We start from the raw sequence: 14,632 nt of genomic DNA on the forward strand, positions 1-14,632 counted from the left end.
TTGTGAAACAAAACTTTGTAATGTGACTAAAATGACTTTTAATTTGATTTCAGAGCAATGCCACCGGAGCCTTTGCAGACAGAGAAAGAGCAGCCTTTTGAACATAATGGGGTAAAGACCATAGCTTGTATCATGTGACCTGAATCAGAGCCTTAGAAATAGATATGGAGAGATCAATCGCCCTCTCTGGTGTCCCAACCCTCAGGATATTGACCTATCCTCATGGAAGACTCTCCATTTGGAAGAGCACAGGCAAGATAATAGAAAGGAAGCAGAGAAGAATTTAACTTCCTGCTAATACCATTCCACGATAATGAGTAATGGCTGTTCAAATCACTGAAATACTCACAATGATGGTCAGGATTAAATTATATTACAGTGTTCTCAGCACTACTTTATTATGATTCCATATACAATAGACTTTTACATTAGATGACCCAAAAGGTGAACTGGTATGGTGTCTTTACAGAGATTTTAAATGTAAGCTGTGTTTTCCAATTTAGTCTTCCTAAGTAATCGCTTGTTAATCATACACTTATTATACACTATGCTGGCTTTTTTAATAATATAAAAATCCATCAGATCAGTATTCTCTTTGTTTTACATATTCACACTAAATTGCTTTTAATCACCACTTTTCCCAAATAATTATGTGATTTGTCAGGCATGAAGTGAATCTTAAGAATACAATGTGATAGATTAAATGACTTGAATAGAATGCACCTTCCTGGCCCCTTTTCCAAGCCTGCAATTTGAAGCCTTGAATGATGGAAATGATACAATGTGATTTGTATGCATTGATTGTGAGGAAAAAAAAGTTTTGCTTCATACCAAAGTCGCATGTCTAAAGTGATGATTACCCGTGTAACAAATACGAACAGGTCGTATATCTTCATTTTTTGTTTTTACCAAGCTACACATTTTAAATGTATTTTTTCCAAGTAGCCTATAAATTAATTGTCAACACCATGTGACGTCATAGTTAGGTGCCAATCAAAAAGTAGCCTAAGTGGCAAGGTAATGCTATGTAAGGTAATGGAAGTGTATACATGTAGAGTCCAGTAGTCCTCTGAAGTCAATCTGTTAGGAGGTAATGAATGTGTTGCCAGCTCTATATTGAGACGTACATGTAGTCTTTGATATGAGGAGTTCTGCCATGCTGAGAGGAGGCTGACATCCCAGTGCTCCAGGGCTTCACTGGGTTTACCATCAAGCTAATGAGTTTCTAGTAAAGTCTGATATTCCCCACTCTGGTGTGCCTTTCTGACTATGATCAAAAGTATCTACCAAAAAAAATGAATGTAACTAAGATTAAGAATATACTTTAGACCAGACAGTGTTTCACAAAACCCTTTTGCAAACATAGATAAAATAAACGTATAAAAGCTATATGGAGAACAAATAAAGGCAACAAATAAAATGGCCAATCCTAGCAGAGGATATGAGGGGTGACGGTTGTATTTAAAATGAGAGATTAGCTGCTCATCACAATATTGGTGGGTTATTAACAGCCTGCAATGAAAGCAAACCCTGACTCAATAAGGGTTTGACTGCATTTCAAATTAATTTTCATTAGCTTAGAGAGCCCGACTCAATCTCTATTGATCGCACTGTTAATCCATAACCAAACTCATCCTTTCCCCATGGAACAAGCAGGAAAATAAAATAGAACATTGGGGGGAAACTCTTGACTTTATAAATCAGTAGGAGAGAGTTAGAAGTGATCATTGTTATACTCCAAAACCATTGCTACTGTCATCTACATTTTGACCTTGATTTACCATGGCAGACCGGAAAGCCATGTGGATTTTGTTGTGTGTCAATGTTGTGTGTGCATGCCTGTTTGTGCAGTGGTATTCTATTCACTTAAACTTTTTAACTCTATCTGTATGACTGCTTGGTGTTTGTGTGTAAGTGTGCATCTGAAGTTGGAACCCTTTGATACGATTAGTCTGACAGACAACACCAGCGCCTCACCCCTCTCTGTCTTCTCTGTTTTTCTTTTCCAACTGAGTGACCTCTGTTGAAGAAATTTAGCCCGGACCTTAAACCTCTGGGGTTCAACATTTGTCTACAGTCCAATGACCACAAACAACTTCTGGATTGCTGTAAATGTCAGTGCAGTGGTGTCTCCGCCCTCTCCCCTGTGAACTATAGGGCTGCACTCAAACTGCACAAATGGAAGGCTTTCATGAGAGCTCTGTTATCAGTTCTGTCTGATTTGTCACTTTCCCTGTTGCTCTTTAAAAATACACCACTAAATCAAACACTAACAATAAATGGCCGCATTAGATGTTTCATATATTCTTATTGAAGATATTTAAAATAGTCCTGGCTCTAGCTGTCACTTTCTGGAACTTTATTACATGGGATTGTTCAAGTCAAGTTCAATATCGTCGTGCAAATTATCAAATGACGATGTGATTCTGATATTGAACTAACAACATTTTGTTCAGAGCAACATTTAAAACATTTTCATCTCACTTCATTTTCTTTAGGGTTGAAACAGCTCATCAACATAGTCGGAGCTCCTGATGAATGTTGTATTGATCCCTGAGAATGACCCATCTTAACAGGGGACCTGGTAATAGTTTTAAAAGATGCTTCTTATGGGATACTATTTTATTTTCAGAAGAAATTGGTCCTAATGAGGCTTGCTCTGCAGTCCCCCCTTGTCTTCCCTCTCTCTGGGCCTCCCGGGGTTGCTGTCTCTGCGTTAGGACTCCATTGTTACCTACTGGCGGATAATGTCCTTATTAATTGTACCTCTTTGTAAGGTGTCAGCTGCAGCCTCAGATTGAGATGGATGGATTCTCTGGAGTGTGTTCCCTGGCACTCCACAGCCACCCTATCTTTATACAGCACACAGGTGCACAGTTTCTCAGCCAACACTCACATAAAAGTGTGACAAAAAGATGAAACACTAGAAAATGAATTTTAAGGCAAAATAGATAGAGAAAAGAACAGTGTTTTATAAGGCTATATGTCTGTTTTAGACTATTGCTGTATGTCACCTAGCAACAGACAACTAACTAGCGCCATGAGTAGTTGATTTATTACTACTATAGCGTTTTAATTATAAATCTTTGGATTGCACAATTTGATGGTTAATTGCATGTTATTGTTTCAGTTTACATGTGTTCACTCTTCCTGTTGCCTTTTCACATTTAACAAAGGGTTAGTGACATTTCATATACCAATAGAGGGCAAATGATATTGCAGGGAAAGAATGGAGGGAATATGGGGACTCATATCTATTTGTCTTCCATTCCCTGGCTAAAAAATATATATTTACTCTAATCACTTGTAACTCTTAGGTTGGTAGTAGTAACTGGTAGTAATTAAATATATTTTTGTTGATTATTTTAGTTTGTTGAGAAAATACCAGTTAATTAGGTGGATTGAAGCCTCCATGAGATCAGCGGCATTAACATCAAATCCTTTCTCCCTCATTAAAGGAAACTGGGAATTTAATTAATGCATAATAATCCCGACCGATGCTCATGTTAGCTTTAAAAAAAAACATGGTATGGCTGGTTGGACTTCAAAATCGTTAATTTCAAACATGCAAGTTTGATCGTTACCTGAATTTGTGGGCACATACACAGGGCCTCAATTTGAAAAATTGAGGTAATAAAATAGTGTGCTTAATTCAGCTATCGCCCACACAATAGTATGGCATTGGTTGAAGCTCAATGTTAAATTAAAATCTCCCTACCATCATATCTAATGTTGATAACAATGTACAAATCAACTTGGGAGGTACAGACTGTCCGCTTGAATTCTTATGTATATGCATCCATATCAGGTAAACTGTTTAGAAATTACAGCACTTTTTGTACATATTCCCAGCGTTTTAGGGGAGAAAAAGTATTGGCACAAATTCCCTTTGATAAAAGGGACCCCCGTGTTGAGGATCAGCGTGGCAGATGTTTTTGCCTACGCTTACCACCTGGGGGCGGCCCGTCACGAAGTCCAGGATCCAGTTGCAGAGAGAGTTGTGTAGTCCCAGAATCCTTAGCTAAGTGATGAGTTTTGTGGGCACTATGGTGTTGAAGGCTGAGCTGAAGTCAATGAAAAGCATTCTCATATAGATGTTCCTTTTGTCCAGGTGGGAAAGGGCAGTGTGGAGAGTGAGATTGCATCATCTGTGGATCTGTTGGGGCAGTATGCGAATTGGAGTCGGTCTAGGGTTTCCGGGATAATGGTGTTGATCTGAGCCATGACTAGCCTTTCAAAGCACTTCATGACTACTGGTGTGAGTGCTAAGGGATGGTAGTCATTTAGGCAGGTTACATTCAATTTCTTGGGCACGGGGGACTATGGTGGTCTGCTTGAAACATGTAGGTATTACAGCCTCGGTCAGGGAGAGGTTGAAAATGTCAGTGAAGACACTTGCCAGTTGGCCCACGCATGCTCTGAGTACGAGTCCTGGTAATCCGTCTGGCCCCGCGGCATTGTGAATGTTGACCTGTAAAGGTCTTGCTCATATCGGCTACAGAGAGCATGATCACACAGTCATCCGCAACAGCTGGTGCTCTCATCCATGCTTCAGTGTTGCTTGCCTCAAGCGATCATCAAATGCATTTAGCCTGTCTGGTATGCTTGTGCCACTGGGAAGCTTGTGGCTGGGTTTCCCTTTGTAGTCTAATAGTTTGCAAGCCCTGTCACATCCGACGAGCGTCAGAGCCGGTGTAGTAGGATTCAATCTTAGTCCTGTATTGACACTTTACCTGTTTGATGGTTCGTCTAAGGGCAGAGCACAATGCCTTATAAGTGTCCAGATTAATGTCCCACTCCTTAAAAGCAGCAGCTCTAGTCTTCAGCTCAGTGCGGATATTGCCTGTAATCCACGGCTTCTGGTTGGGATATGTACGTACAGTCACTGTGGGGACGACGTCATTGATGCACTTATTGATGAAGCCGGTGACTGAGGTGGTAAACTCCTCAATGCCATTGGATGAATGCTGGAACATATTCCAGTCTGAGCTAGCAAAACAGTCCTGTAGTGTAGCATCCGTGTTATTTGACCACTTTGTATTGAGCGTGTCACTGGTACTTCCAGCTTTAGTTTTTGCTTGTAAGCAGGAATCAGGAGAATGGAATTATGGTCAGATTTGCCAAATGCGGGGTGAGGGAGAGCTTTGTATGAGTCTCTGTGTGTGGAGTAAAGGTGGTCTAGAGTATTTTTTCATGCTGGTAGAAATTAGGTAAAACAGATTTAAGTTTGCCTGCATTAAAGTCCCCAAGCACTACGAGTGCCTCTCCTGGATGAGCATTTTCTTGTTTGTTTATGGCCTTATACAGCTTGTTGAGTGTGGTCTTAGTGCCAGCATCGGTTTGTGGTGGTAAATAGATGGCCCACGAAAAAAATGAAAACTCTTGGTAGATAGTGTGGTCTACAGATTATCATGAGGTACTCTACCTCAGGCGAGCAATGCCTCAAGACTTCCTTATTATTAGACATTGCGCACCAGCTGTTATTGACAAATAGACACACACCACCACTCGTCTTACCGGACGTAGCAGTTCTGTCCTGCCGATGCAAGGAAATCCCAGCCAACTGTACATTATCCGTGTCGTCATTTAGCCACAACTTAGTGAAACATAAGATATTACAGTTAATGTCCCGTTTTGTGCCATATTTCACTGTCGGACAGGACAAATCTCAAACTGTAGCTGAGAAAACAAATAACTAGCTACATGTACCCCCAATGCACATGTAAACACCTGGGTTGAGCAGTGCACTTCACTGCAGTGTGCAAATGCATGCTTGCTAGCATCATAAAAACTCACCAGTTTCAAACATCCAGATTATATTCCGGTCCATTCCAGTGAGCGGCACTAGAGGTGGGGGAGGGGGCTAATGCTGTCCCAAAACCGGGTTATGCAAATTAGTTTGCATGTGGAAGTGTTGTATAATGTACCTTTAACAGAAAATCACCTTCTGGTGTAAAAACATCGAAATGATAAACAAAAAAATAAATTTTAAGTAAGTGCTGGAAAACCTTGGTAGAGCATGGGTGAAGAAGGCATTGTGGTGCTCATGTTAAATTCCTGTCTTTTTCGGCTTCAGACCAATGCCGACGTCACTTAAAACACCGTTTTTTGTTTTTAATGCGATGTGGGTGAAGTTCAGAGGAAGGGTGGGTGGCAAAATAAGTCACTGACAAAGTGTGCCATACAATGTTGTTTCAAGCAAACTGCTGGGTAACACTTTCAATAGAGCCATTGTTTATTTGAACAATAAATAAGCTTTTGAATTTCATTCCATTGTCCTCCAAGAGTTTCTCCTCTCTACTTCAGTTTGCTCCACAATTCATGCACCTTGGTTGGAAAGTGAGGTAGTGGCAGTGATCCAATCCTATGAAGCCACTGAGAGCATTGTAATAGTGCAACATACTGCCATTATGAAGACTTCATTATAACTCACAGCTATATTTCCTGACGAGTCTTGCAAAAATATGATGTCAGTTTGCCTTGTTAATCTTATACTCTTGCTTGAAATGGGGTGTAAGGTTGTGTCAGGGTTATGCTTGCCCTTGTCTGTGTTTCCTGACTGGAGCCCTTTCTGGATAGCCAACACATTATTCTCTCTGGTGACACATGGAAGTAAACAGACTTGCCAGAAGGCAAACATGAACAGGGCTATCTTTAAAGAGCAGTGATATGAACTAACTAGGCTAAAGTGCTGATTTCAATACTCTCATGTCGTTATCTTGCTGATATCAAGTCTGTGAATGATCAACAAAACATTGGCGTCCAGCTATGAAGTCACAATGAAAAGGTAGCCACCTACCTAAAGTGTGCTTCGGATATCTGCCCTCAAGGTTGTTTTCTATCAGTAAGTCAGTTTGCTGGTAATGAGAAGTTAAACAATAAATCTATAGTATTGTGTGGCTAAGGTTGTGTTACAAAACCAATAACTAGCTTGCTACTATTGTTGCACTTGCTAAGTCTAGGGGTCTTAGGACTAGTTAACTGGTCTGTTACCTGATTTAATGTGTGCATTAATATGAGAAGTAAGCGTATGCGACCAGGTGTTGAATGTACATGCAACCAGGAAACAGCCACCTTACCTTAGGTCCAGGCCCAACTACTTCTTGACCTCTTGGTCAGCCAGCCAAAGCAGATAAATATTTGTTCAGATGGTTACGAAACATAAATATGTACAAAACAGAAAAATACCAAAGGCAGGCCCAAACTAAAGACTCAAAAACAAACAAAAAGCCTCATGGCCAGCAAAGAAAACCATCAGCCTTGCGGATTTTCCACCTGGGATACTGACTGACATTCACCTAATTGGCAGCACCTCATGCGCTTATTAAGGCTTTCGGGCAGAGCAAAGCCCTTGACTCGGTTGGTGCTGACACCTGGGGGATGGAGTGTGGAAGTGTATCCTGGTAGAGTGGTTTGCCTAACTGTGCTAACACAGCAGGTAGCCTAGTGGTTAGAGGGTTGGGCCAGTAACTGATAGGTTGCTGGATCAAATCCCTGAGTTGGGCTGGGATGGGTTAAATGCAGAAGACACATTTCAGTTGAATGCGTTCAGTTGTATAACTACCCCCTATCATAACAGTTGTTTTCGGTTCATGGCTATCATTTTTCTTAATTACTTCTCCACTTATTAGATTATTCATTTTTCAAATAGATAAAGCACTTGCTTGAGCTGGATTTCATATATTTTATTTTTTACAAATGAAATGAAATAGTGAATGTGCAAGTGATGAGGTAAAAAGAAACTACAACAATACTGAAATATTTTGCAACTTTGAAATAGTCATCTGAACATATACTGTCAGGGTTCTAAATACAAATCGATATCACCCCATAACTGCCAGAGGCACCTGTTGTTGCATTATATAGCAAGGAAATGGAAAGGTGTTTGCCATCAAATTAGACATATTTTTGAAATATTTTGATTGACCAGTTGGTATTGATGGGTATTGAGGGGTATTCATAAATACACCAATGCCTACAGAGCCTGGATTGAGCAACTTTTGATGTCAGCCGGCACACGCTCTGGCAAAAAATATCCCAAACAAATATATTCTGCATGAAACAAAATCTCAATTCCATGCAATACTGTCTGTGTTATTTTCCCTGTGAATGACAAGTGGATCTTATTGATGGCATGTCTTACTATGTCCACCACATATTATTTCACTTATCGTGATGTTATGTGCATTCCTATGAAATAGATATAGACCTACACAGGTGTGTCCCTCATCTGTAATTTTCCTCACACCTGCACTTGGTACCTGGTCAGCGGTCATCGCAAAATGAAAAAGCATATTGCTCAAAGCCATATTTCTCATGTAATGCACTCTGATTCTAATGTGCTTTTCCTGGCATATTTGGTGGAATAAACATACATGGGTAACTGCACTGATAGGATAGAGAGAAATGGAGGGATCATGGAGCAGGAAGAGGAAATCCCTCCCTTTCAGATTCCATTAAGAAAGGTGCTGCACTTTTTTAAAGTGTCAATTATTATTTTCCCTCTTGAAGTGTACATGGAATGCTTGAATTCCAGTATCCCGGTAGAGCCTGCTGAGTTACACGATCAAAAGTATGTGGACACCTGCTTTGTCTCACTCAAATCTCATTCCAGAATCATGGGCATTAATATGGAGTTGGTCCCCCCTTTGCTTCTAGATAATAGCCTTCACTCTTCTGGGAAGGCTTTCTACTAGATGTTGGAACATGGCTGCTTCCATTCAGCCACAAGAGCATTACTGAGGTCGGGCACTAGGCCTGGCTTGCAGTCTGTGTTCCAATTCATCCCAAATGTGTTTGATGGGGTTGAGGTCAGGGCTCTGAGCAGGCCAATCAAGTTCTTCCACACCGATCTTGACAAACCATTTCTGTATGGACCTCGCTTTGTGCACTGGGGCATTGTCATTCTGAGACAGGAAAAGGCCTTCCCCAAACTGTTGCCACAAAGTTGGAAGCACAGAACTGTCTAGAATGTCATTGTATGCTGTAGCTGTAAGATTTACATTCACTGGAACTACAGGGCCTAGCCCGAACAAATGAGCCCCAGAAGATTATAGCTCTACGAGTATTCAGCACTCGGCAGTCCCATTCTGTGAGCTTGTGTGGCCTACCACTTCACGGCTGAGCCGTTGTTGCTGCTAGACGTTTCAACTTCACAATGACAGCACTTACAGTTGACTCGGGCATCTCTAGCAGGGCAGACATTTTACCAACTGACATGTTGGAAAGGTGGCATCCTATGATGGTCCCACATTGAAAGTCACTGAGCTCTTCAGTAAGGCCATTCTACTGACAATGTTTGTCTATAGAGGTTACATGGCTGTGTGCTCAATTTTAATTCACCTGTCAGCAACAGGTGGGGCTGAAATAGCCAAATCCACTTATTTGAAGGGGTGTCCACATACTTTGTATAGTGTATATTACTATATATATAGTGTATATTATGGTCCATGGGCCGTCAGCTGGGATTAATCAATGAGAAAAGATAGGGCAGTGTGTAGTGTATCTTCTCCAAGCAACAGGGACATTGCCCACCCAGCTCTGTCCCCAAGCACATTAGATAAATGTGATCCTGAAACAGGTCACACTGGATTATATGTTATCAATGTAGAATCAGGAAAGTGCTGCTACACTCCCCTTGCTACTTTGAGCAATATTGACAAAGTTGGCTTTAAACATGATGATGGTGTATTAGTCTCTGACACTCTCTCCCGCTCTCTCTTTGTGGGCAATGTGGGAACCAGAAGTAAATATAAAAACCAAGGACCAATAGTGGAGAAACAGCTTTAGTACATATACAGTGGAATATGGCCCTTTTCATATCAAAGCATACAAGGATCATGGTTTATATCATTCAGAATGACTACTTTATGATAATTTATTTAACTTTTTGGACCTATAATATTATCTTGAAAATATACATAACCACTGTATCTCTTTTATTTCCACATTGATCATTTGCTATACAAATGATTGTGTTTAATTCTGATTTCAGTATGTTCTTAGAAAATTTCACCACAGAAGATGAGCTTTTAACTGACGGGACTTGTGATCATTATTTTTGATTTCAAGAATTAAATAGATTTTGCTCTGACACATATAGATTAATGGATGACCGAGTGAAAAGACAAATCTCAATTAGCCAGCTAACTGATCTTGCTTTGCAACTTCCAAGCTGGCCATACAGTAACTTCATATCACTGAGCCACTCACGTTATTGATTACCTCACTTTCTTAGCAAGTGAAAGGGTTCAACCCTGACATGTGCAAAGGGCTATTATCTGTGACCACTTCAGATAACCTGATACAACCCGATACAACCTTTTCAGGAGGTGGTAACCTACATGCCCCCTCTGGCCATCATTATTTAACATCTCGCTCTCCTTCTCCCTCCCCACTCTCTCTGCCGTAGTATTCCTGTCTTATTCTAATTGAAATGAAATGCAGATCAGACAGCAACTTCTTAACTTTGATGTTTGTGAATTATATCATAGCACTGCTCCACAGCTCCAACCTGTGTAGTCGCCTACAGGTCTCTCCGGGGGCTTGTTGGACAGAAAGGAGTCTGACTAGATAGGGTTAGCAGTGTCTTGTTTATGTGGTGTTGGGACTTTAGTTACAAATAACCCTTGAACCTCAGCTGCAGAGCTCAAACAGGGTTGCGGCTTGTGTGGACTGATGTAACAAAGCCCACTGGAGACCAGCGACGGCCCTGATGGCCCGCGGCCTGCCATATCTACACTGTGACCATCACATCACCTTGCCTTTATCACACTCCATGAGTATTCATAGACCTTCATATTGGCTGTTTTACAAAGATGTTTTACTAGATGGTGAAAGTGATATGGAATATTACTAAGTACAATGATGCTATGATAATGCCATCATAGTCATGCTGCACCCAAAAATACAGCCCATTTGCTTTTTGATATTTTCAGTATATAACCCTATCATGTAATGGCTATACAATCATGTAAAATACATGTTTGCTAAATGTTTATATTGCATATAGCACTTCTGTTTATTTTATGTTCAGAATAGCCTGTGCAAAGTCTCCCAATGCAGGTATTAGTGACATAGTGAGTCTTTTCTCTTTTTCCACAAAAGATTGATCAGAACCCTATTTGCATAAGGTCAGAGCCTACCTCCTGATGGAAGTTGTGCAGCATGGCCTGTCTCTTAGCAACACTCTTACTCTTACTTGGTCTCTGTGTGAAATTGACTGGTCCTTCGCTTTCTTCGTTTTTACCAAGAAACTCACAATATAATATCACCTCCAACCTGCATCTATCACCCAAAGCCACACCTCTATCTTTTCCCAAGACTATACTCTATACTTCTATATGCTCTCTACTCCAAATAGTAAACTAATGCATTATCTTTTTTTATGGTCACTAAAGTGTGTACTTCAGTTTTAATTTAGAAAAGGTTAAATATTTCCAGGACGTAGCCCACAAGCATAAGCATTAACGTAAGAAAAATTAGGCTGCACAAATGTTGGCAAGATAAGAAGCAAATTGAAGGCACCTGCAAAACAAAAGCACCAGTACAGTGCTGATAATGTGGAAAGAGATGAAGGAAGAGAATGGTAGCCTGGGTCTTCCTCTCCATCCATTTAGTGATGCTGGGGATACACTTAAAAAGGAGAGGGATTTGGTATGTTCAGAAAATGAGTTGCCCTGTCTGCCTCCATGTCTGGAATTGGTGACAGGATCCAGATGCTGGAAAGCGGTGTTAATAGAGGGTCACATTTTGGACAATAGTATCCATCACTGCTTTCAGAGCTCCCTCTGTCATCCAAGCCATCTCTCCCTGCTCTATCCAGCAAAATTGAAGAGATGATTCAATTACTGTCTTTTTGGCAAAGGCAGTCACACAATTCCTATTCTGCAGTTGATCAAGACAGTTTTATCACCCTGACCACCTTAGTAGTCATCATCTTTTAAATTGGATACATTGATTACTTTTCTAGACAGGTAAACTGATATCCATCTGTTAATATAGCTTAACATAATGAAAGAAGTAGGATCCTTATGCTTGTTAAAAAATAGTATTATCATCATCATTATCTATACTGTACATTGTATAGTAATGTCTGCTAAGTATAAACGTGAGACAAAGTTTTGTCAGCCAGAGTATATTCATATGGAGTTGATACAGGATCACAGAATCATTACTCAGGCAAAGTACCATTACAGAAGCTTCGAGGTTTGTTCTACAACAACAACAAAAACGATGTACTTGTACTCAAGATGTAGGTGTAAGATCATGAGTAAGCTATTCCCAAATAGAAATTGAAACGTGACATTATAAAATATAAACGAAAAAATCCTATGATTCATTATGTACAAGCTTTATTCTCAATTTAATAATACATTCTACAATTTAATTGAGATATTTATTTTATATAATTATTGATGTATTATCAGCTTATATGGAAACTCCCCATAATATTATGCGCGTTCTTGTGGGCTATTGTCACCAAAAATATTTTATTTTTAGTAAATGTACCCCTATTCATTGTACAGTAATATAGATTTTTCAATCACAACGTAACAAAACTACCATCGAAACAAGCACAATGATGGAATTATCCCAAAAATACGTAGCACTCCCCCCCCCACAATAATACGTCTTTATTAGTGGGATATTACAGAAAACGACACAAATTAAAATGTGGCACCATTTCACATAACATATGCATAGAAAACGTATAGTAGCCTATACTGGAAAGTCTCATTAACAAAAGCGGTTAAAAATGAATCTCAAATCTGTTTTAACCTCTTGTGCTCTATGCTATTCGATATGACTTGTTATTTCTATGTCATGGAGCATGCCATTGTTGTACAGTTACATGTATCTGACAAGCATGTCTTTAACAAGGGCATTGGATGAGTTTGCGTATATGCTGGTACTCAGTCTCTCAATTCCTCCAGTTGCTGTGTTAGATTTTTCTCCGAAAGTGTACCTCGGAACTCGGGCATGATGGCCAAAGATAACTAAACTCAAATGTAATTTCATTCTAGAGATTCAGACGACACCTTCATGTTAAGCTCAGGGGATGTACATGCTATTCCGTGAAGTAGCTAATTTGACTCATTTTCTGTCATAAACTATACCGTTATATCTAAATTAAAGTGTGCACTATACCAAAGTTAATACTATATGATTATTATTAATGAATAATTTATACCTATGTATTGCCTGTAACGATTATTATAATGTTTGCAATATTAATATGTGTTTGTTATAAATTATAACCCAATGTGAATATGTTTCAAACAATGGCTATATTCTGTGTATAACCAATATAATACTAGAAAATGTGTGAACTGAGTCGGGTTATAAGCATGAACTGTATGTTTATTTAAATTGTTGCGGGTTTATATGAAAGGCTGTGAAAAGAAATGCTTGTAGGTGTTCCACTCTCCGTCCCTGAACATCTGTTACGCACAGTATTACACCTGTGAAGTTTGCTAATGTGGAGGCTGCAGGAGAGAAAGCACTCTTCATCTGGCGGCAAGCAGTCTGAAGTCAGAACAGTGACCCCTTCACATTTTAATTAACTGCAAGCAGATGCACTGGAGACAAAGGTTTAATAAAGGACAAATTGGGAATCATGAAGGAAAGGAGAGAGGGAGGTAAAGAGGTGGGAGCTGGGGAAAACATCGACGCAGTCACTCTGATCGGTTTGCCCTTTAAACAAAGACCAATGTCCTCGTGAACCCCAAAATAGATACATTGGAATGTTCTATATGTAATAAAAAAACACAAATGAAAGAAAATGAAAGAAATAACTCAGTTTTGGCCTGTAATATTTATCGATTTATCGAATAATGTACATTTATCTAAAATTGTATTCTCATCAACAGAGGACTAATTGTAGTAAATGTTAAGTAGTCCTATCACCCAACATGTCTTGGCAAAAAGCCCACAAAAGTAATGTGGAATTATTCCAAATAGAGCTGTGCTATTAGTGCCTGAAATAAAATTAACATGGAATAGTTATATATTTTTCAGTAGTGGACATGTTTATACTATAGCGATCTTGATGAATGTGCACAGTTTGGGACTTATCCCCAACGGCTTCATTGTTCGTGTAATATGTGTGCTGTCCCATTGACACCACCCTTTTGGAGAGAGTGGAGTTGTCAGGTCCTCCTGACTCACGAGACAGGCAGCAGATGACCTGTCTAATTGGCTGCTACATCCAGATAGACAGATACATTCTCACTGCATCTGTGATGGAAAATGCATTATTGCATCGTCAACCTTCACAGTAAAAGAAATAGAGGAGTGTGAAGGAAATATAATTATGCTTGTTAATGTGCTAATGATATTGAAAAAACGGAATAAAATCGATCCAGCAAACCTTCATATTTCACAGATGTGTTTTCTGCGTTGAAGGACATCTCAGGATAGAAGGGGCATAACAAAACGGCTAATTGGTGCTCGGTAATAGCGGATGAATTGACCCTCACAGGATCCTTGGTCCCACTCGAAATAAACCAACACATCTGCCTTGGGTTAAAGACCCTTTGTATCGCTTTCGATTTCCGCATCGTGCATGTGTATGTGCATGTGAGGGAGCGAGGTGGAGTTACAGGCATCATCATGATCACTCATTGAATAG

The sequence above is a fragment of the Oncorhynchus gorbuscha genome, linkage group LG02, assembly GCF_021184085.1.
Source record: "Oncorhynchus gorbuscha isolate QuinsamMale2020 ecotype Even-year linkage group LG02, OgorEven_v1.0, whole genome shotgun sequence".
NCBI lineage: Eukaryota > Metazoa > Chordata > Actinopteri > Salmoniformes > Salmonidae > Oncorhynchus > Oncorhynchus gorbuscha.